Source organism: Parus major, chromosome 10 (genome assembly GCF_001522545.3).
Source record: "Parus major isolate Abel chromosome 10, Parus_major1.1, whole genome shotgun sequence".
Classification (NCBI taxonomy): domain Eukaryota; kingdom Metazoa; phylum Chordata; class Aves; order Passeriformes; family Paridae; genus Parus; species Parus major.
Genome location: NC_031779.1, coordinates 13,029,756 through 13,049,761, shown reverse-complemented (window position 1 = coordinate 13,049,761; position 20,006 = coordinate 13,029,756). Strand labels below are relative to the sequence as shown.

The 20,006-nt window shown below is 45.5% G+C and overlaps 1 long non-coding RNA gene across 4 annotated transcripts in view; it reads left to right on the top strand.

Annotated features, from left to right (window-relative positions):
* The first annotated feature begins 1,890 nt into the window (after positions 1 to 1,890).
* The window catches only part of LOC107209365, a 59,839-nt gene continuing 41,723 nt past the window's right edge, over positions 1,891 to 20,006 (top strand). For 3 of the 4 annotated variants that reach the window (XR_001523567.2, XR_001523568.2, XR_002002152.1), the window contains exons 1-3: positions 1,891 to 2,164; positions 2,242 to 2,323; positions 4,819 to 4,963. This is a non-coding gene — a long non-coding RNA (uncharacterized LOC107209365). The remainder of the gene's footprint in view (positions 2,165 to 2,241; positions 2,324 to 4,818; positions 4,964 to 20,006) is intronic. The other variant, XR_002002153.1, reaches the window with a different exon arrangement.

The following is a 20,006-nucleotide window of genomic DNA, read 5'->3' as shown; positions in this document are numbered from 1 at the left end:
CCAGTTTGTGGTAGCATGCAATCTGTAGAGTCTTGGAAGATGGGAGAGCAGATGAGAAGGGATCTGAGGAGCTATTAATTTTATTTGTGGGCTTTAAACATATTTTTCCACCCCTATGGAGAAAGTCAAAATGCATGGAGCTTGTGGAGCCTGGAGGCTGCTGAATTTCACATGGATTTTCACATGGCTGTCCTTATAGCTGTGACTTGGGAACTCATCAAGCCTCAGGACACAAGAAAAATACTGATACTCACTGCTGGGAAAGTCAGCTGTGACAATGAGCCTCCCCCAGAACAAGTTATAGCTTACCTGGCTTCTGCCACAGCAGTGCCAGGACTGCCATTTCCACAGTGACCCAGAGTTCATGACCCATGGAGGGAACCTACCAAGCCAGAGAGAGGCTGTGTTTCTGTCTTGGCTGGATTATAAACAGATAATCCCATTCTGTTTTGCAAAATTCCCACTTAATTTATTTTATCTGCGAGGGGTACAGTCTTCCCTTCTGGCATGCCACTGCTCTGGGGGCTGTGCTGGTCCCTACTGACCATCAATTTCTAATAATGGTGAGGGCTGCATTTCAAGGATGAAACCAAGTAATTCCTCTGTCAGCTCATTGTGATATGTCCCTGGCTAAAAGCCTGGGAAACAATTTTCTTATGACCTACTCTTTGATGATAGTGCACTGTTTCATGCTGCTGCACTCTCCCCCACATGCTTGGCTTTGACTGATAAAGCTCAGCTGAGAGAGAAAAAATAAAAAAACACTGCTGATGTGCACTGCTGGCAAAGGCCAGAGTCCTGCATGGGGCCCCCAAAAAGGGACAAGAATCCATCTGTTGAGATTGAGCCTGATTTAATTCTTCTTATAAAGCATCTTGGCAACTGTCTGGATCTGACAGGTTGATAATAAGACTTTCCCTCAATGCAAAAAGGAAAGTAATTTACATTGGCTTCACACCTCTGGCAAGCAGGAAAGATCCTGCCCTAGGTTTGTGAATGGGGAGCAGACGTGAGAGTGAGAGCAGGCAGCAGCAGGCAAAGGGGGAAGGCTCGCTCCATGCTTGAGCAAGCACAAGAAAATGCCACTTGGAAAATGTCAATGGGTGAGAGCTGGGCTTGGAATCAGCATTCTATCCATGGCAGCAGTTTGGAACAGCTTTCCAGCCAAATCCTGAAGGATCACTCTTACGAGGAGCAGCAGCTCTACCTGATTTCATTTTGCTCCATTTAGCCCAGCGCTCCTGCTGATACAGTGCTCACTCTCCCTTATTACAGGCACACGAGCATCAGCACCCAGCTGCACTAGGGTTTTATTTTTTCTTTTGTCATTTCATTGATAAGCCTCTGACAGCCTCCAGGGAAGGATAGTGGTGCTCATTGAGTGGAGAAAGGCTCTCCAAGACGTGCAAGGATGCAATTACCCAGCCTCTATCTCCCCCAATTCCTGAGCACACACAGCTATTCCCAAGAGATCTAACAAGCTTAGTCCCAATCTGTACTATGTTCCACCCTAAACCTGATGCCACACTTGTTCTGGTTCTGAGAAAGGGCCTTGTAAGCTGGGCCCTCATCAGCTTTCTGCTGGTATCATGCCTCCAAAATAAATGACTTGAGGCAGTCTCTCCATGCCTCATTCACAGGCTGGATTACCCCCCAGTGCACTGCCACTTAAAAATCCTCAGGTGAAAGCATGCCAGGACAGTGCCATGTCCTTCAGGGAAATGGTATTTAGAAAGTTTTGGTCTTCACAACATACCAACTTTAAAGGCCTCTGTCCTTCCTGTTAAAATTGAGCTGGGAGGTGGTAGGGAGGGGAGAACTGGGTTTATGCCAAAGCAAACAAGTGGGTGGATGGTGACAGCATTTACTTTACTTGTTCCCTGGCCACAGGGATCATGCAGAGGTTTTTTTTTCTGTCACAAGGCATTGGCTGGGCCCTAGGGCTCTTGGAGTTCTCTGTGTTACAAGGATGTTTTTTGGAGACCACATTATGGAACATACATAGCCCAGGGCAGTGTAGACAGGACTTCTGGGAGCTTTTAAATGCCCTGGCCAACCTTACTGGATGTGGGAAGGAAGACACTTGGGTGCAGAGAGGTGCTGAAGGCTCCTAGGAAGCAGAGCAGAAGAATACCTTATGCTGTGGGGACACAATCGCTGGAATGTAAGTTTGTTCTCTGACCCCAATTGAATCTGTTTTTAGAGGAAACCTGTGTTAAAGTGTGCATTGGTGTATTCCAGCTCTGAAAAGTGTCACGCAGCTGCTTTGGGGAAAGTGGAGCTCCCACCTCAAGGCTGTGGCTGATTTTGGGTGCTGGCAAGGGTGAGTAAGGCCATGGAGTAAGGGAGGTGTCGTGTGGGAGGTGGGAAGGCTCAGGTGATGGGAGAAGAGATCTGAAAGGTGGATCTCATGGAATGGTGTTTGTTGTGCAGAAGGTATGATGTAGAAGGGGAAGGGAAGGTACATGAGCTGTTCTGGGGGGAAATAATATCTAAAAATCAGAAGCAAGAAAAGTTTTCTGAATATTAGTAATAATTAGTAATTAGTAATTAATTATAATTAATAATTAGAAATGTTTGGAAGAGCAATGTAACTAGTTGTGGAGATTGTATCCATATCCTGGCTGAGCTGTGCTGGAAGGACAGGGTGCCTTGTTCAGGGGTCTCAAACACTGCCTGTCATTGTGCCAGGTAAATCCAGGACCCTGAGAGGGAGGCTCAGCCCTTACAACACTCCTTACAAATGAGAGATCCTGCCTGAAAGCAAAAGAGATGAAATTAAGACAAGTGCAAAGCACTCCTCTGGGGCAGGCAAAGCAGAATACACAAACACAAAACAGGGAATACACAATGAGGCATCTGGAGAGGGCCAGGGTTGCTCTGGTTCACAAATAGAATGTGAATCAACCCTGCAAGGCTGCTGCAAAACACCTCATTGTATCCAAGATTGTATTAACAAGAGTGCACTCTGCCAGACTCGTGAGGCAATGATTACAACCTGCTTGGGGCTGACAGGGCTTCAGTCATGTGTGGGTGTCCAGAACTGATGTGGAACTTTATCTACACCCATTAAGGAATTTGGAGAGCCCAGGGTGAAGAAAAGCCTCACAACAAATCAAGTGAATGATAAGAGGTCAGGCAAACAAGTCCTGCGGACAAAGATTGAAGGCACTGCATTAGTTCATTTTGAGAGAAACAATGGAAATGGGATGCAGTCAGTCTTCCTCGCAGGAGGAGTACTTATAAAAAGGCTGATGATGAGTCATTTTCCATGGTCACTGGTGTAAGAAAAAGAAAGTGACTCAATTCATGGTGAAGATTGAAGATGTTTATTAGGAAAACCCTTCTAATCCCTAGAGGGGTAAAACACTAAAACAGTCTGTCTAGGAAAGATGTGGCATCTTCTTTCCCAGTGAGTTTTAGGAATGGGCTAGACAAACAACTGTTATTTAGGTGTATTTGACAAACAACTATTATTTAAGTTATTTAAATATATTTGATCCTGCCTCTGATGATCCCACAGAATGCCTTTCTGCCATATGTATCTATAATTAAGCACAACATAAAAACACAGACGTTTCCTCATGGAGTTAAAACCCCATCTATAAATAGATAAAGTCTTCATCTTTTAGTGGTAAAAGTAGGCTGAACGTGCCTTATGTGACAGCTCTGTTCATATATCATTGTGGAGCAAACATCAAGAGGAGAAGGAACTCTTTACACCAAAGAACAGCACGGCTGTAACAACATGAGTGTAAAACTGGCCAGGCATAAATTAGGCAGGAAATTGAAAGAAAGTTTCAAACTGTCAGAGCAGCAATGTTCTGAAACAGCCTTTCATAATGGGAATGCTAGAGGCAAAAATCAGAACTTGTTTTTAAAATAGAGCTTGCTAAATTAATTCAAAGGATATAGAGAACTACTGCCTGTCATAGCACAGTGCAGGACTAGGAGATCCCTTTTGTAGCTAGATTTTAGGAACTGAGAGGAAGAGAAGTATTTTTTGTGCCATTGGGACTGTTTTCTGCTCTTTATTGACATAAATGTGCTTCTTTCATCCCTCTGCTTTTTCATGTGAGGTGGTTACTGACATTCCTTTCAAGATCTGAAGGTCAAGTCTCTGTTTAAAACTACATAATTGCATTAAGGTGAAGGAGGGAATTCCACGTTTGGGAAGATCTCGGAGAGAGCTTCAAATCCTTGGTTGCTGGGAGTCCTCTTGACATTTCTGAGGCTGCACTTTGTGCCATTTGGGTCAGTGCCATTTGGGGTTAATGTAAGCAGCTGGGAGAACTGCCCCAGCCAAGAGCTGAGCCACCATAATCTGAAAAACTGGAGCCAAACCTCATGTCCCAGAGGGTCACAGCTTGGCACCTTAGGTGGAGCAAGGTGAGGTGTCAAAGCAGGGCAAGAAACTGCTGCAAAGCAATGATGCAGAGTGCCAAAGGCAGCTAACAGGACAGCACAGGCCCTGTGCCAGGAGAGGAACTTAATTTCCTTGCTGACAAATGAAACAAAGATGTGATTGGAAGTGCCACGTCTTGGAGGTATGAGCAATTTCCCTATAATCAATCATCCAAACCAAATTGTTTTCATTTCTTTGCATTATTTAGCAGCTTTTTGATGGCAGACAATATGAGCTGGATTTTGTTTTTCACCTGTCCCTAACATTGATGTGATTTGTGGGCTTTGGCAGCAAGATGCTGGGGTGAAGGGAGGCTGAACTGGGCTTCTCTATTCAAAAAACCTGGCAAAGACAATGTCTGTGATTATCAGCTAATCATTCAGACAGAGACGTTGTTTGTCTGCTCCTATTAGGTCTGTGAAGTATCTGGCTTGGAGAAGCTGACAGTGAAACACCTCCAGGAGAGGATGTCAGAAGCAAGAGGGAGGCAGTGAGGAGGTGATAAGGTATAGCTGAGTTTGATAAGAGCCCCTGACTCCTCCAGTAATTGCAAGAAAGGTGAGACTGATCATTACCTATCAGCTCTTCTGGGTATTCCCGGTTATGTGAAGCTTTTGATGTGGTTAGAGACTGTGGAAGGAGGGCTGGTTCATGTATCCTGGGCTGAACTTCATGCAAGGCTTGTCTTTCTTTCCCTGGTGGGAAATGTACCTCTATTGTACAGCTATTTTACTGTCCTTGAACAACGTGGGGGATATGACAGAGGAAGGAATTAGCTGCAAGCATTATCATAGATGACTCCAGTGACAGATTTGTTTCCTTACATGGGTTCTGCAGCTGAGACTTTTGAGGGAGAACTGCTCGGTGCAAATATAATGAAATGGAAGGTTGTGAGGAGATGTATCAAGAATAAATCTACTACAGGGGAAATGCTTTTCATGCCTTTTAAGTCTGATGACTTTGGCCCCATTTCAAGACATGGCTGAAGAGCCTGTTTGCACCACACAACATGTCAACTAGAGCCTGATTTATAGAGGGGCATCCTGCAAGGGTCAAGTAACACCTTGTGTCCTTACATGAGAGAGGAGAGGCTCAACCTGCTTTTTCCTTCAAGCAGATTGAGCAGGAGATTCTCATGCATTAAATTCGAAGCTATTCTTAAGCTGCTTTGTACCAGGGTGTGTCTCTGGAGGCAGCATCAGAGTTCATAGACAAGATGCAGATCTGTATGTGTGTGTGACCTGTGATGCAAAAATGTCCTGAAACCCACAAATGGAGCCTGCCCCACTCTGTGAGGTTCCCCAAGGGAGGCTTAGAGTGGGAAAATGTGATCCCCTGGTGGGTGACACTGCTGGAAAATCTCTGCTCAGCACATCCCAGAACAGCCCAGTTGCACTCCCCATCAGGGCAGCAGGGTGCAAGAACAGTCGTTCATAGAGAATGTTAAGATGGACAGAGTTGGAAATCAGCTTAAGGATTCATTTCTGCTCTGAGTAGAAAGGTTTGTATATTTGTTTAGATATCACTGGTGTGTTTCAGTTTTGAATTAGGTCCTTTCTAACAATCACTGGTGTTGTGGCAATCATGGGAGCGTGGGGGCACTGGGATTGCTGCTTGCTGTTAAATCTGAACAAATACAATGCTGGGAGCCTGTGCAGTTAACCCTGGGAATCACAAAGGCATCAGGACCTCCTAGCATGTATAGGTAAACAAGAAAGGCACGTTGCTTGTATCACTGACACAGCACACGAGCTCTAAGCACACCCTCACCTCTCTGTGGCTCAGCTCCTTGTACAAGAAACAGGGATCATGATACTTTTCCTCCTGCCTTTGTCTGCTTTGCCTGTTTGGCTGGTTGCTCATGAACAAGGAGTGCTCCTGGTGGAGTTTTTGTACAAAGCTTTGTGCTCCTGGTGGAGTTTTTGTAGAAAGCTTTGTGCACCCTCCCCTGATCGCAGCGGGAGCTCTCGAGTGGCGCTGGATTGAGTGAGCAGAGATGTCTGAACCCTGTTGGAAGCAGCAGCCTGTGCAGCACCAAGGTGGTGGATTAGGTTTGTGCTTGTCAGACTGCAATGTAGTCAAATCTCACTGTAATAAATGCTGCTTGTAACAAACCACCGTTTACAGGCACCCCAATGCTTCTTTTTCCACTTCTAATTAGTTCTTGATAGGGCAAATGCTTACATGGAGTCGAATAGATACAAAGATCTTTGTTTTCCTGCTTTTTTTTCCCTAAGGGTACATTTTCCCTTCTCCTGCATGTCTTTATTTTCTTTTTAAACTGCCATTTAAATGTTAAGAAGTGCAAAGCCTCCAAGCACAGGGTATTTATGGACAATTCAAATTGAGTGTTTTTCCTTATTATTCTGGGATGGCGAATTTCCTCTCCTTTTATAGTTACTATCAAGGTATAATGAAAATTTAGTTGGGCCTCTTGATGGCCACTTTGTTCAATACCAAAAGCCTTTATCTCTTCTTTTACTTCCTCCATCCTCTTTCTCCTGATCTTTAGAAAAAAGTAAATCTCACCTTCTGATAATAATGCTTGGTATTTCTAAGTTAATTTAATTAAGCCTGTTTTCCCTACATTCTCCCCAGCCTCTCTTGCCACTTGTCTCTCAGGTCAGATTTGATGGAAGCAAGAGAAGCTTCAAACTTCAGAATTTATTCAGGTGAAACCAACAGAAAATATAGGCTCTTCAGAAACATGATTGTTTGCTTGTGAGGAGTTGCAGGGCAGCAGGAAGAGCAAAAGTCATTTAATTCATCTAAACAAAGGAAAAGTCAATCTTCCACAGACAAAGGAAGCAACTAGCTAAATGCTTAAATAATGTTTGAGGTAAGGCAATGTGTTTGTCTGGGGAATACTCTGCAGTAATCATGAAAGGAACATTTCCCTCCTCTCTGAGCTGTTGGTGAGGGTTGGCACTTGGATGGAGGTAACAAACCAAGAAACAGAGTTTTGCTTTGCCAGGCTGGTGAAACAAACCACACTGCTGATGCTTTTACCATGAAACCTTATGTGGAATTACACAGTCTTTAGTGTTATTGGGATGTGGAGCAGTTTAACCATTGCTTTGGCTCAGATTTCACTGTTGCCTCAGATCAGAGTTTGGTTTCTTCTATTGGGGAGCACACAGTGAAGCACACGGTAGGGACTAGAGGATGGAGAGGGATTTTGCTGTGTCCCATCCCTCCTGGGGATCTTCCTTCTCCCATACTGCCCTCTGTGCTTGGCTGCTCTTTGCTGGCAAAAGTACAGCAGTACTTAAATACTGTACTCAGGTCTCTTTTACGGTCTGAGAACTAAACTTGGATAGGGATGGGCTGGCAGAAGTGGAATCAGCATGTGCTGGACACTTAACTGTGTGTTCATGTGTGCTCTGGGAGGTTGGCATGCATGTGAGCAGAATGAAATTACCAGCTTTGCTCTTTTCCATCTCCTCTCCTGTTCCAGTGATCAAGGCTTAGTAACCACCAGAGCCAATACACAAATACAGGTCCTTGAGAATCCCCTCCCTTAAATGAAGGGGCAAAAAATTCCACCAGCCCCCTGCTGGCAGATTCATTAAAATCTGCTTTGCTGAGCTTTTGGCAGTAGAGAAACTCATCCTAAGATGCTCTGTGAGAAAAGTTCAAGTCACAATGGCTGCCACAGTCTGAGCAGCTTTACCTCCCGGTGTGAGCTCGTGATTACACGGCAGTGATGGAAGGCTTAGTCATAGCAGCAGGTCTCCAGGAAACCTTGTGTGGGGGAATGCTGCCTTCAGGCAGCAGACAGTGTTATCAGAAGCCTACCAGGGACATATGCAAAAAATGGCAGTTTAATTGCCAAATTTCCCCTTTATCTTAATATAATTAACAAGTTGGTGTCTCTGCGGCTCTGGTTTAAGGGAATGTTCAGAAATGCGTTATGGATGTGTTAAAGAGGATGGGAGTTTTGTTACTGTGGCTCTTTTCATAAAATCTGATATCTAAAATACTAGTGAATTATTATGCTTTCTTATAAACCATGCCAACAAAACAGAAACATTGCTCTCAACCTTCTTGTGTTGTACTCCTCTGTCCTCCAGCACTTGAGATGCAATGAGATTTAGATGATCATTCTCTAGTAGTAAGAAATAGGCCCCATTTTTTAGATGAGATGTTCCTGATGTAGTTGGGGCTGGCAGAATGGTGACTCACAGACTCATCGGACAGGCGTCCACACAAATGAAAAATTCAGCAGGCTGGTCACAGCTAAGGTGCAATGAATGGGATGACTCAACACTGCTGTCTTGCAGCATTGCATGCAAACTACCCAGGAGATGACGCCTGGCACCACCAACAGGTGAAGTCTTGAGGTAAAATGACTCAGCTCAGTGTCAGGTGGAAATCCACCAGCCCTGACAACATCTGCCTTTGAACCCTGTGGTCACAAAAGTCTGTTTGGTGTGTGACCCAAGGGCTCTCCCTCTTCCCTGTTCAGACATCCTTGCTTTGCAGATGAGATTATTTGTCTAGCCACAGCAGTGAGAAGCAGAGCTCTGGAGTGTGAAAGCGAGCTTGGCTGAGCCTGGGTGCAAGTCAGGTTCAAGCAGGACTTATCTCAGGAGGGACTGGCAATGTTTTTGAAGGCAATACACTCCCAGCCCCTTTGAAGCCTTATCAGGGATCTGGCTGTTTTATCTATAATGACTTTTCATGCAGGATGGCTCCTGTATGTTACTCATGCATCGAGTATGCACAAATCATCCTGGTTCATAGAGCGATAGGTGGAATTGCAAAACTGCACTTAATGACTGAGTGACAGCCATCTGTGGTACGTGCTTCCCATGTGATATTATGAAGGATAATTTTTTCTCCTGCCTGTGAAGCTGAAAGAAACAGGGTGGGTTGGAGATGATCTCTTGGGTTTATTTGCTTTGCTTTTAATTGATTTTGGAGATTAAAGCTAGAGTGAAAGTATCAGCTTGAAAGCCCTGGGTACTGAGGGCTTCTGTTTTTGTTGAAGGGTGTGCATGGGAAAAATATTGTCAGCTTGCCTGGGCCCTGACCAGAGGCTGCCAGGACAGTGTTGGTTAGTCCAAGCAATGTTGTTATGGGGGATGTGACACTGTTTTTACAAGCTCAATGGACTATAGAGGCTAAGTGCTCGAGACATAAAGCACTGAAGACAAGAAAGACTTCATAGGCTTTGAATCTGTCCCTCACAGATGCAGATGCAGGCAGAGCAGGGACCCTGGTGTTGCTGTAACTTAGACTGCAATGGAGCCTCAGCTGTGTTAGAGAGATCTGATTTTTTGAAGAAGCAGAAACCATTCTTGTGGCAGGTGTTTATCCTTTTCTTTAGTGTTCACCCATCTGAACGCTTGGGTGAACACAGTGATGGCTTTACAAGCACATGTGGTGACTGGATAAGTTCTTCCCTTGCCACTCAAAAAAATTCTGCAGAAAATTTGCTCTCCCCTCTGCCTCAGCAAGCAGTACCTGCCCAGTGCTGCAACATCCCTGTGCTGGAGCTGCTGAGACCCTGGAAACACTGCTGAGCATTTGTCTGTGAAATACAGGCATGGAGATAAAGCCCCAGCCCTTGAACTCTCCCTCAGGACACATTAGGATTTTGGAAGAGCTCCAGCTCTAACCTGAACACAACCACAACTCTAGCAGTGGTCTGCTAATAGAGGTGGGGGAATGATATTTTGGGATAGGGTATTATAACTGAAGCTTAGAGAACTGGTCTCTCATCTTCATTGTATTGTTATCATGGATATCTATTCTTAAATGACTTTGAAAGCTGGCTGGTGTTTTGCATTCTCAACTTTCTTTACACCTGGGACCAGTCTACCATGTATTTCATAAATGAACACTGCAGCCATCCTGCTGGGGAGCTGACTTTCGACACCCTCTACAAACACACACATGCAAAATGCTTTTGTCCTGCTCTATTGATGATTTTTAAACAGAATAAAATCAAAATATTTGTCCTTTGCAATTTGCCCCTAAAACTTCCCTCCCACCTGTCCTGATGCCATTCCTAACCTATCTGTTTTCCTACCAACTTCTTTGGGCATCTAAAAGTCATTACCACCAATTAGAACACCTTTGAAGGGTTTTCTCATAACTATCAAAGTGTTACTTGCAATAGCATCAACAAAGGCTTCCCAGTGAGAGGATGAAATGGCTGTTGTGCTTTTTCCTGGGCAAACTGGAGCCTGGCTCAGCTTTCAGTTCAGTGACATTTCTACTCACACAGGAGCTCCATCTTTCTGTGCCTTCCTCCAGATGCAGCTTTTGCAGATCTGAGCGCCTGCATCTGCACACCCTGAGCTCTGCTTAGGCACTGAGATAAAGTGTTTTGAAGATCAGAGGGGATGAGTCTTTGTAGCTCTGATTAGGATGTATCCCAGGGCAGGGGGTGTTCCTGGGCACTGAGTATGGAAGGGCTGGGAATCCTTGGTTGACCAGTGTTTAGAGATACAATGGAAATATCAAGCTGGAGGGCTGTAAGTGAACCCATCTGTCACAATAATAGCACAATTTCCCCAGCAATGGGTGTTTTTTCTGTATTGTGCTGTGGCCTGGAGCTGGTCTGGAAAGGATCCAGGATCACAGCAGTCAGCAGGTGAGGCTGGAGTCTGTGACTGATGTGTGTGTTGCTTAGAGTTGCTTAGAGAGTTAGATCAGGGCCTGGCATAAAGAAAAGAGGGAAATCTTTATTATTGGGCTGATAATTTGTTGCAGGCTGTATGACAGTTTTGTCCAGGCCTGTGCCAGGGAGGTGAGGGCACATACCCTGCAAATGACTGTCCAACCCATGACCTGTGTAATGGGTGTCTCCTTGTCAGGGCAGCGATCCATCCTCTCTCATCCTGCTCTTGCTCAGTCGTTTTGGTGTTTCCCCTCTTAGCCATTCACTCCAAACCTCTCTCCTGCATAATACCTCTTTCAGCACATGCCTGACAACTCACATGGGTGAACAGGGCAGGTTTCTGTGATGGGCAAGATATCAGAGTGACCCCAGGGCATAGGAAACAGCCTTAAATGATATTGCTGCTGGGAGCTTAGCACTGTAATGGTTGTAATAACCTTCATTTTCTCTCAGGAGGGTGATGTGATGCTCCCCCTCAAGAATTTGATGAGTCAAAAAGAAAGAAGAAAAAAAATTGAGGTATTTTTGTTTGTGGCAGGTGACCCTTGCTCTGCAGGAAGGAAAGGATACTTTCTCACTGGTGTCTGTTCCTGGCATACTGGCAAAAGGCTCCACAGAAGATCTCAATTTAGCATCCCCTGTGTGTTTCCTCAAGGCTTTAAAACAACAGAAGTCCTTTCCCTGAGCTGCTGACAGGTCAAGCATTCAGCTGATGGCTGTGCAGTTAATGTGAGATTTCAAGGGACATGCAAGCAGCCTTCTCTTGATCCGTGCCAGTTCCAGCCCAGGTAGCTGTCAGGGACTTTGATTAGGCTAATTTCTTTGGGAGTCTTGAAAAAGCCACGGGTGATTCTATGTTTCTCTGAAGGCCCTCTGGAAAGCCATTTGCATGATTATCAAAAGCTGCACATGCAAATGAAAATGCTGTGCTTGCAGGACCATTGGTGGTGGGGCTGTGAGCAGTCCTTCTCCCCAGTGCTCTAAACACAATCTATGAACACACAGCCCTTCCCACCTGGAATCCATCCCCAACTGCTCCTGTGTAATGCATTTCTCTTCTCTGCATATCTCTCAGCTGTGACACTGCAGCTGTTTTGGTGGATTGCTTCTTGTAATCTTTCTTCTTTCTCAAATGGTAAACTTGTTCCTGATGTAATTACCATGATAAAGTTCTGTGGCATGACGGATCATCCTTAACGGCACCGCTGCTCTTGACTCCAGACAAGAGGATATTTTATTTCAAACCTTTGTGGGAAGAGTAGAAAACAGTAAACAGTTTTGTTTTCCCCAGCATCATCTTCTTCTGCATTGTCTGGCAGAAAAGATGGTCCCTGCATCCATCTTATGGTGCTGAGATTCCCTTGGGACTTCTCTGCAGCCTGCAATGACAGTAATGAAGTGCTGAAAAGTGCTTGTTCTGTAGGTGACTGAGGTGTTGTCATGGTCCAGCCAGCCCCGAAAAGCAGTGGCTCTGGAGTAGCAGGGACAATGCCATTGTGAGGGTTGTTCCCTGCTATAAGCACAGGAAATCTAAACACACTTGCAGTGAATGCAGAAGGAGTTTTGTATGTACTCCTTGCCTGAATCCTGTGTGCCCAAGCGTGGGAAGGTCTAATAACTCTATGATTCCATCCATTTCTCAGTAAGAGGGAGGTTGGGATGTTCAGAAAAGAGGTTTGGGGCCAGTCTGGCACCTTCACTCTTTTTACAAATGTCTGTGACCTAGTTTGTCTTTTCCATGTGAAAAACCCCAAACAACTACTCGCTCCCTGAAGCTCATTTTTACTATTTGTTTTCACAATCTTGCCTAACAACCAGAAGCTGCCACAACTGCATCTTCCCAGGCTCTATTCTACTGCATGTTGTTTGCAGTGCTGCCTCAGAACAACTTACAATAAACACAGAATCCATGGGAAAGAGGGACAGAAACAGATGAGTTTCCTGCATGACAGAGGAGCAAGGAGTATTCTGGGTTTCTGAAGGAACCTCACTGCACTGTATTCCTGAGCAAAGGGAAAAGTGGGATAGAGAAAATGTCAAAACCTCATGATGCATTAGGAATTTACCACTTTGAAGGAAGCATTTGGATGGTGTCAGATTTTTGGGAATTTAGTGGGGTCTGTAGGGATTATGCCACTTTGCATGAGTGTGAGATCAAGGACAGCAGGTCATTTTGGGGTCAGCAGAAGAGTTTTCAGAGCCTTTTCTTTCAACTGTACAAGCTGCACAGAATTGCTTACCTTTCTCATGCCAAGTCCTTTCTTAGCCTACAAAATATTTTTTTCCTGAGTATACATCCCTTCTGCCTGGGGAAAGGTCGATCGATTCCTGCTCAGCAAATGTGGCTACATGCTCTCCTCCACCACTTTGTGGGAGTGTTCATGTCACCCTGCTGTACATTTTTAGGAGCCTGAGCGGCCTGTGAAGCCCAGGGATCCTCCAGAGGCCAATTTCCATTAATTTGGTTCTTTGTGATCCTCAGGACTGACCCTGATAACTCCTGCAACCCCACCTGCAGCAGAAGGAGCCAGGGGAGCCCTCCAGTTGTATTTCTTCACTGTCACGGCTCTTCAGCACTCAAGGACAGTAATTGAATGTAATGTCCAAACCCCAAACCAGCCTGCAAATCCCAGCACTGTGAACAGGAAGCTTCAGCAGAGCTGTTTCCATCATCTTATCTCTCACAGACAGTTACTGTGTTCTTGATGTAATTACAGTGATAAAACAATGTGACATAACTGCTGGCTTCTATCGTGGTATCACTGCTGTTGACTTAAGTGACAGGATAATAATTTTATAAGAGACCTTTTATTTTTTTTTTTTTCCCCTGGCAGTCACTGGCAGTGTTTAAGCACAGGAGCTGATATCTCTGATAAAGCACATTATGCACGTTCCAGAAGTCCTAAAACTTTTTATCAGTTTTATTTATGCACTGCTCTTCCAGGTGAAAATTCCATCTGTTCCTGCAGCATCCAGGCAGCGTCTCTTCGCAGCCAGATCAGGGTCTACTGTTTGCACAAACGGATTGGAGCTGCAGTGGCAGCAGCCAGTCATGTGTGGTGCTTGAGAGAGGAGAGGAGAGGAGAGGAGAGAGAGAAAAAGGCCTTCTCCTGCACAGTTCCCTCAGTTTTCCATCCTTGGTGCACTGTGGACATGCCAGTCCCCCTGTTCAGCTGGAGGAGGTGTCCTTGGGTTGGCTTCTGTGAAAAAGCCAGGTTAAAAATGAGCCATGTGAAGAGGATTAGAGTGGACTCAGACACCTCCTGGTTTTAATATATCAAAGCCCTGACAGAGTATATATCTGTTGCTCCAGCTGAGCTGGGGAGGTGCAGCCCAGAGGCAGACTGTGTGGGGGAAATTTCAAACCAATGGGTATCTAATCATATATATTTATGTCCCCTCACTGCCTTGTCTGTGCTGCATGTTTATTGATGTAGTGCCACAGGAGTGCAGAGCCTTGCTGATCTATGCTCTTGTCTAAGGCTGTCAGCCAAACCTCCCAGGGGAGCACAGGCCAGTGGCTGAGGAGGGACATTTGCTGCTCCTGCTCCATCCTGCAGCCATCCACACCCCCTAAAAACACCTGGCAGTGCAAAGCATAGATCTTCACAGCGACTCAGGCACGTGGGAAAAGCGCTGCTCTTCTCCAGAAATATTTCCAGGTGAGGTAACAGGGCTGTGCACAAAGCAGGGCCCTTCCAGGAGGGACTTGCTGGGTGTTTCCTTTGCCAGGCAGCCTGGATGTGAAGACCTCTGTGGGGGATCCCTGGGACTCTGCTGCAGGGACATTTTGGTTGGACAAGTTTAGGTATGTAAGGCTAAAAGCTGGAGGGGGAGATGCCCTCATGAGCTCTGTTTCACTGTGTGCAAAATTGTTTGTGCAAAACATTGAAAATACATTTTGTTTACCTATAAAGAGCTGTCAGGAAGGATGATGAACTCAGAAAATCTAGTTATAGCAGACTGAGTGCTCATTTGCAAGATTTTGGGTATTTGGATTATTTTTCTACTTTTTCTTTTTTTTTTTTTTTGTTCATTACAAGACATGATAATGTCTGGAAGAACTGATGTTTGCATTTGGTGACAATCAAATAGAGAAAGGAATCATCCAAGAATTTTAATGGGCAGCGAACCTTACTGGGTTTATGGTTTCAGCTTGTCAAAATGACTCTGCGAGGAGTTTTGACAGTCTGCAGGTTCTGAAGAAGATTTTTTCCTTGCTTTAAACCATCCCAGAGAGTTCATATGAGGAATATGTTTTTCATTTGGACAGTTCAGAATTTTCTGGGGTTTGTCTCTCCATCCAAGCAGTAGAGGAGGAGGGGGAAAACTCTAATTTGGTGTAAAATAATTTTCCTGTCTTTGGCTTCTCTTGGAAAATAATACTGACAAATTGGGATGGGGTGGGTGGAGAGCTCTCAGAAGAAGTAGGGTGGACTTAATTTTTTTTCCTTATAAGCTGTAGTCAGAAGCTGAAACCATCATGATATCTTTCCCAACAAGAGCAATTGGGGCGGGTACATTTTCAGAATTGTGAGATAAATCCTAAAGCAAGCTTACAATAATTCCTGTCCTATCTTGCACTGGGCAACCGCCTTCTCTGTGTTTTCTCATCACCTCAGGGAAGAAGGGAGGTCTGTGGCTGATGCAGGTGGCAGCTGTGCCCCATTGCCCTGTGCTGCTGTGGAGGTTTTCCTGCTGGCAGCGTGGGGCTGTTCTCTGCTGAGCTCCTCTGTGCTGCTCATCTGTGACACAGCCCCCTGTGGCACTCCCTAACCACAGCCTGAGAAGCTACCACGGGTAAGAGAGGGATGCAACTGCTCTTTTAATGCTTCTTTTGTAGTCCTTTCCATCTGTATTGAAGGTGTCTGTTTAATTCCAGCTGACGACTGCCCTGACTGTCACTCTCTGGGAGATATTGTGTTTAGGTGCCCTCCTGGGCTTTCCAGGCAATCAAATGGTTTCACGTGGTCACGATAAACAAATGTCTTTAAAAATTCCCTGCTCTGCTACTGAAGTGCTGATCCTGCTGGATGTGGAGCCCATCACACAGAGGAGCAGGACAGCTTTTCACCTGGCATTGTCATCCTCCCAGCCAGCAGCTTTTGTGTGGCTCTGAGCTGTGGAAGAGCCCCAGACAATGGAGAAAGGGATATTTTGACAATAGCCCTTCCTGTGATCGACCTGTTGCTGACTGGAGCCACCAGGAAGGATCCTGGGGCTTATTAGGTCTGGAAAAGGCCCAGGTCTGTCCTGGCTTTTGCTTTACATGGGAAGTGCTGCTCATTGGAAATGATGGGGGAGGAAAAAGCTGGGGAATGAGGAAGAGGGGCAGATCTGGGTTTGGGATAAATTGATATTATGTGAAAGAGAGCATGCCAGACTTTTTCCCCAGTTACACAAATGGGCTGGCAAGAAATGAGGTTGTGCCTTTCCTTGTGCTGAGTTTAGCCATTGCCATTAATAAGACAATAACTTTAGGCCTGTTAATGAGCATAGGATAAACCTTTATTTAGCTCAGAGCTGTGGTTCATGAGGCCAAGAGCTGGTGAGAAAAGTCAGAGCTAAAAGTGGGGTGTTAGTTCCTCCTGAGTGCACGAAACACAGCTGTTATCACCACGTAGGTAACAGACACTGCCACTTCAAGCAGCCCAGGGTGGGGACCCAGATGTGTTTTAACCCCTGGACAATTCCTCTTGTTGTTTAGTCCCTGGTCCATGAACAAAAATATCCCTTATTTCCCAATGATAAATATTGGGCAGCTGGTAAAGATATTGGCTGCAGTTCTGTGTGTCTGCATAAGGAAACAGGGTGAAAAGCAGCTCCAAGGTGAGCAGGGCTGCCTTGTCAGGGTTCAAAGCTGCCAGTGAGGAGGGAGCTGGTGGCCTTTGGCCAGGCTGCAGGATGCTCCCTGCATGCCCAATGCTGGGCAGAGCAGGGTAACAGGAAAGCAGCTCTTGAAACTCCTTTTCCAACATGAATATAACAATAAAACATCTTACAAATAGCATTGTGTACAGATATTTTCAAAACTAGTGCTGCAACCAGAGAGAAGCATGGCTTGTGAGTGGGGAATGCTCAGTGTGTGAGATCAGCATGGAGATGCTAAGGGGGGAGATGGAGACTTCAGGTCTGTTGTGCAGAGGCACATGAAGTGGGGACCAGCTCAGGGAGATGTGGGTTGAGATGCTGGACCACATCACGAGTGCATGGGAAGGCTCCTTCTCCCACCTGGATTTTCTTCATTCACCACCTCACCTGTTTTCTTGTACCTTCATTTCCTCTCTCCCCATTTCCTCCTCCTTGGTTTGCTCATCACTGCAGCTCCCCTGGCCTCCCCCCTGCCATCCCTCCAGCATGAAGCTCTGTACAAGAAAGGCCTGGAGCCTGCAGGGATTTCTGTGATCTTTTCATCTTTTAGACCCTTGCTTCACCCAGCAGATGGGCTGTGGAAAGGACAGGGCTCCAGCAGTGCTTTCTTCTCTTGGCAGTGATGAATGTCCTCTTGCTCCATTTCCACTTCCCAAAGCATGCATCACCTTCAGGGACATTTTACTGTTGTGTGTGTGATAGTATTTAGAGTAACCTCAACCACATGAGTGTGTTTAATGGTTTATTGCAGCATCTGAAAAGGGATCCCAGGCCTTCCTGTAGCCTTTCCCTTCAAAAGGAATTCTATTAGAAATGGTCCTGCTGCTGGGAGAGGGCAGGTGTACAGTTCTGTGAGGGAGATGAGGGGAACCAGACTGTGTTTTAGTTATGTAGTGCAGGCACACTGTGTGGGATATATATATATATATATGTCCCACAGGGATTACATACTCCCCAAAAGTGAAATTCAGTTTAATTTCAAAGTAACATTTTGTTAAAGTGGATATGGGAAAGTTTTGCTTCCTTCTTTTGAAGCAGCTTTCATATTTTTAGAAGGGAGGAGAAAGGAGGGAGTGATGAAGTTAATCCTCTGCTCCAGCTAAGCCAAAGTAATATCTCATTCTTATAAATATTTCAGCAGCTCTCAGTCACTCTGAGAGCATTATGCTTTGGCCAGGTAGTCCAGATTTATAAGGGATGTAACATCAATTAATTTTCAGTCACAGTCATCTGTATTATGTCACCTACTCAATCACAGCCCCAGGAGAGCTGCTGACCCAGGGCTCCAGCATCTTCTTTCCAGGTCAAGCAACAAGTCACTTCTAAATCTTTCAAACCTCTTTCCCTTTCCTGATGGTTTAGGGATTAACTTTTCATCTGCCAGCCCTTTGCTTTGCTGTGAGATCTCGTTTTGGTTCCTGGCAAGTGCAGTCCAGGATGCTGAAAGAAAAGTAGTATCTGTTTTGGCACTTTTCACCAGTTTTCTCTTTAAAAATAAGTAAATAAAATAAAAATCAGCCTCTCTGCAGAACGAGTTCTGGCTGGTAACAGGTGGAGGAGCCCAGCTCTTCCATCACTGGGTGAGGTGATGTTGCCTGGGAGCTGGCAGAGGGTCTTGTGCAGGTGACATGGTGACACAAATTCTTGGAAGATTGTCCCAGCAGGGAGAGCCCAAAACAGGAGCATGGTACTGTGAACTGAGGCAGCTGTTGAGGTGTGCCTCCAACAATGTGATATCACCTCAGTGCTCCTTCAGGCCTGGGACACCTGCTGTAAGCCACAGCTGTGGGAGCTGTGTGTGCAGAGGAGCATAATCTGTGTATATGGGCTCTTCAAAAGGGCTGGGCTGCCCTGTGTCTGTCCCTGCATGAGCACAAGAGGAGACATTTGTTCCAGCAGGGTGTTTTGCTGGGTTTTTTTTTGCCTGGTGGATCAGCTGTTCCCAGTAGTCCCAGGGAAAGGCAGAGGGGATGAAGTCATCCTGCAGCAGGGACAGGTCCACGGATGTCCACCTGGTCAAGGCTGCACTCTGAAGTACTGCTGGGCAGTGCCTTTTATTTCCTTTCTCCTGCATTGATTGCAGGAATGTGTTTGACTGAAAGATGCCTCCCAGGAATAATTCCAAGCATCTTCCAAGTTTTAATTTAAAGGCATTAAAAAAAAGGGGGGCTGGGCAGAGAGAGAGAGAGGGAGGGAGAGAGAGATAGTGTTGTTCCTTCTTATTCCTCATTATTGCAAATGTATGTTTGATTTCCCATTTGGGTTCATCTGCCTTCATCTTTCAGCTGCCATTGGTTCACACTACGCCTTTCTGTGTGTGAGCAGATACCTCTCTAATATTTGAGATCTTTCCTGCTGGAAGTTGTTATCCCCCATAACTATCTTTTTGATAAAGTGAATTGAGCTCCTCTTAGTCCCTTGCAGCAAGGCATTTTCCCCACTGTATCTGGTGGTTTTTGTAATTCTCTCCAGCACCATCTCTAAGTGCTTCTTAGCAACCTTTGAAAAATGTATTTGTGAGAGCTGTTATCAGCACACCAGCATTGGTTTCACTCAGGCAGTCTGAAGTTACAAGGCACATTCTCCCTCCCTTTGCATGCGACTAAAGGCTGTACTAGTCACTACTGACTACAACCTTCTCTGGGAGCTCACAGTCAGTCACTTCTTTATTAGGAAATAGCTCCTTTTTGTGTGTGTGCTTTGCTTTCTTGTTCTCAGGGCAGAGAGACTCCCTCACACTTCCCTGCAGCTTTCCACACACAGCTGGGACGTAGATCTTCCTGCTTTGTTTGCACATAACTCTGTGTTTACATCCATTAAGGTGTTTGGCTTGGACAGATCCAGCATACCAGGAGGTCTGCAGAGCTCCGTGGAACCTCCTGCTGAAATTGTTCTGTGCTTCCTCACCAGCTTTTGTGTTGTCTCTAAATCTTAATGGCAGGGATTTTTGTGCTGCCTTGCTGAACAGCACTGGAAAGGCTGACTGGCATCAGGCAATACTCCTGGAATCATAGTGAAACGAGACTTTTTGGTTGCCAATTTCCCCACGCTTCCATCTGTCCACTGTTATGATTTCAGCTCTTTGACTTATTCCTTCCT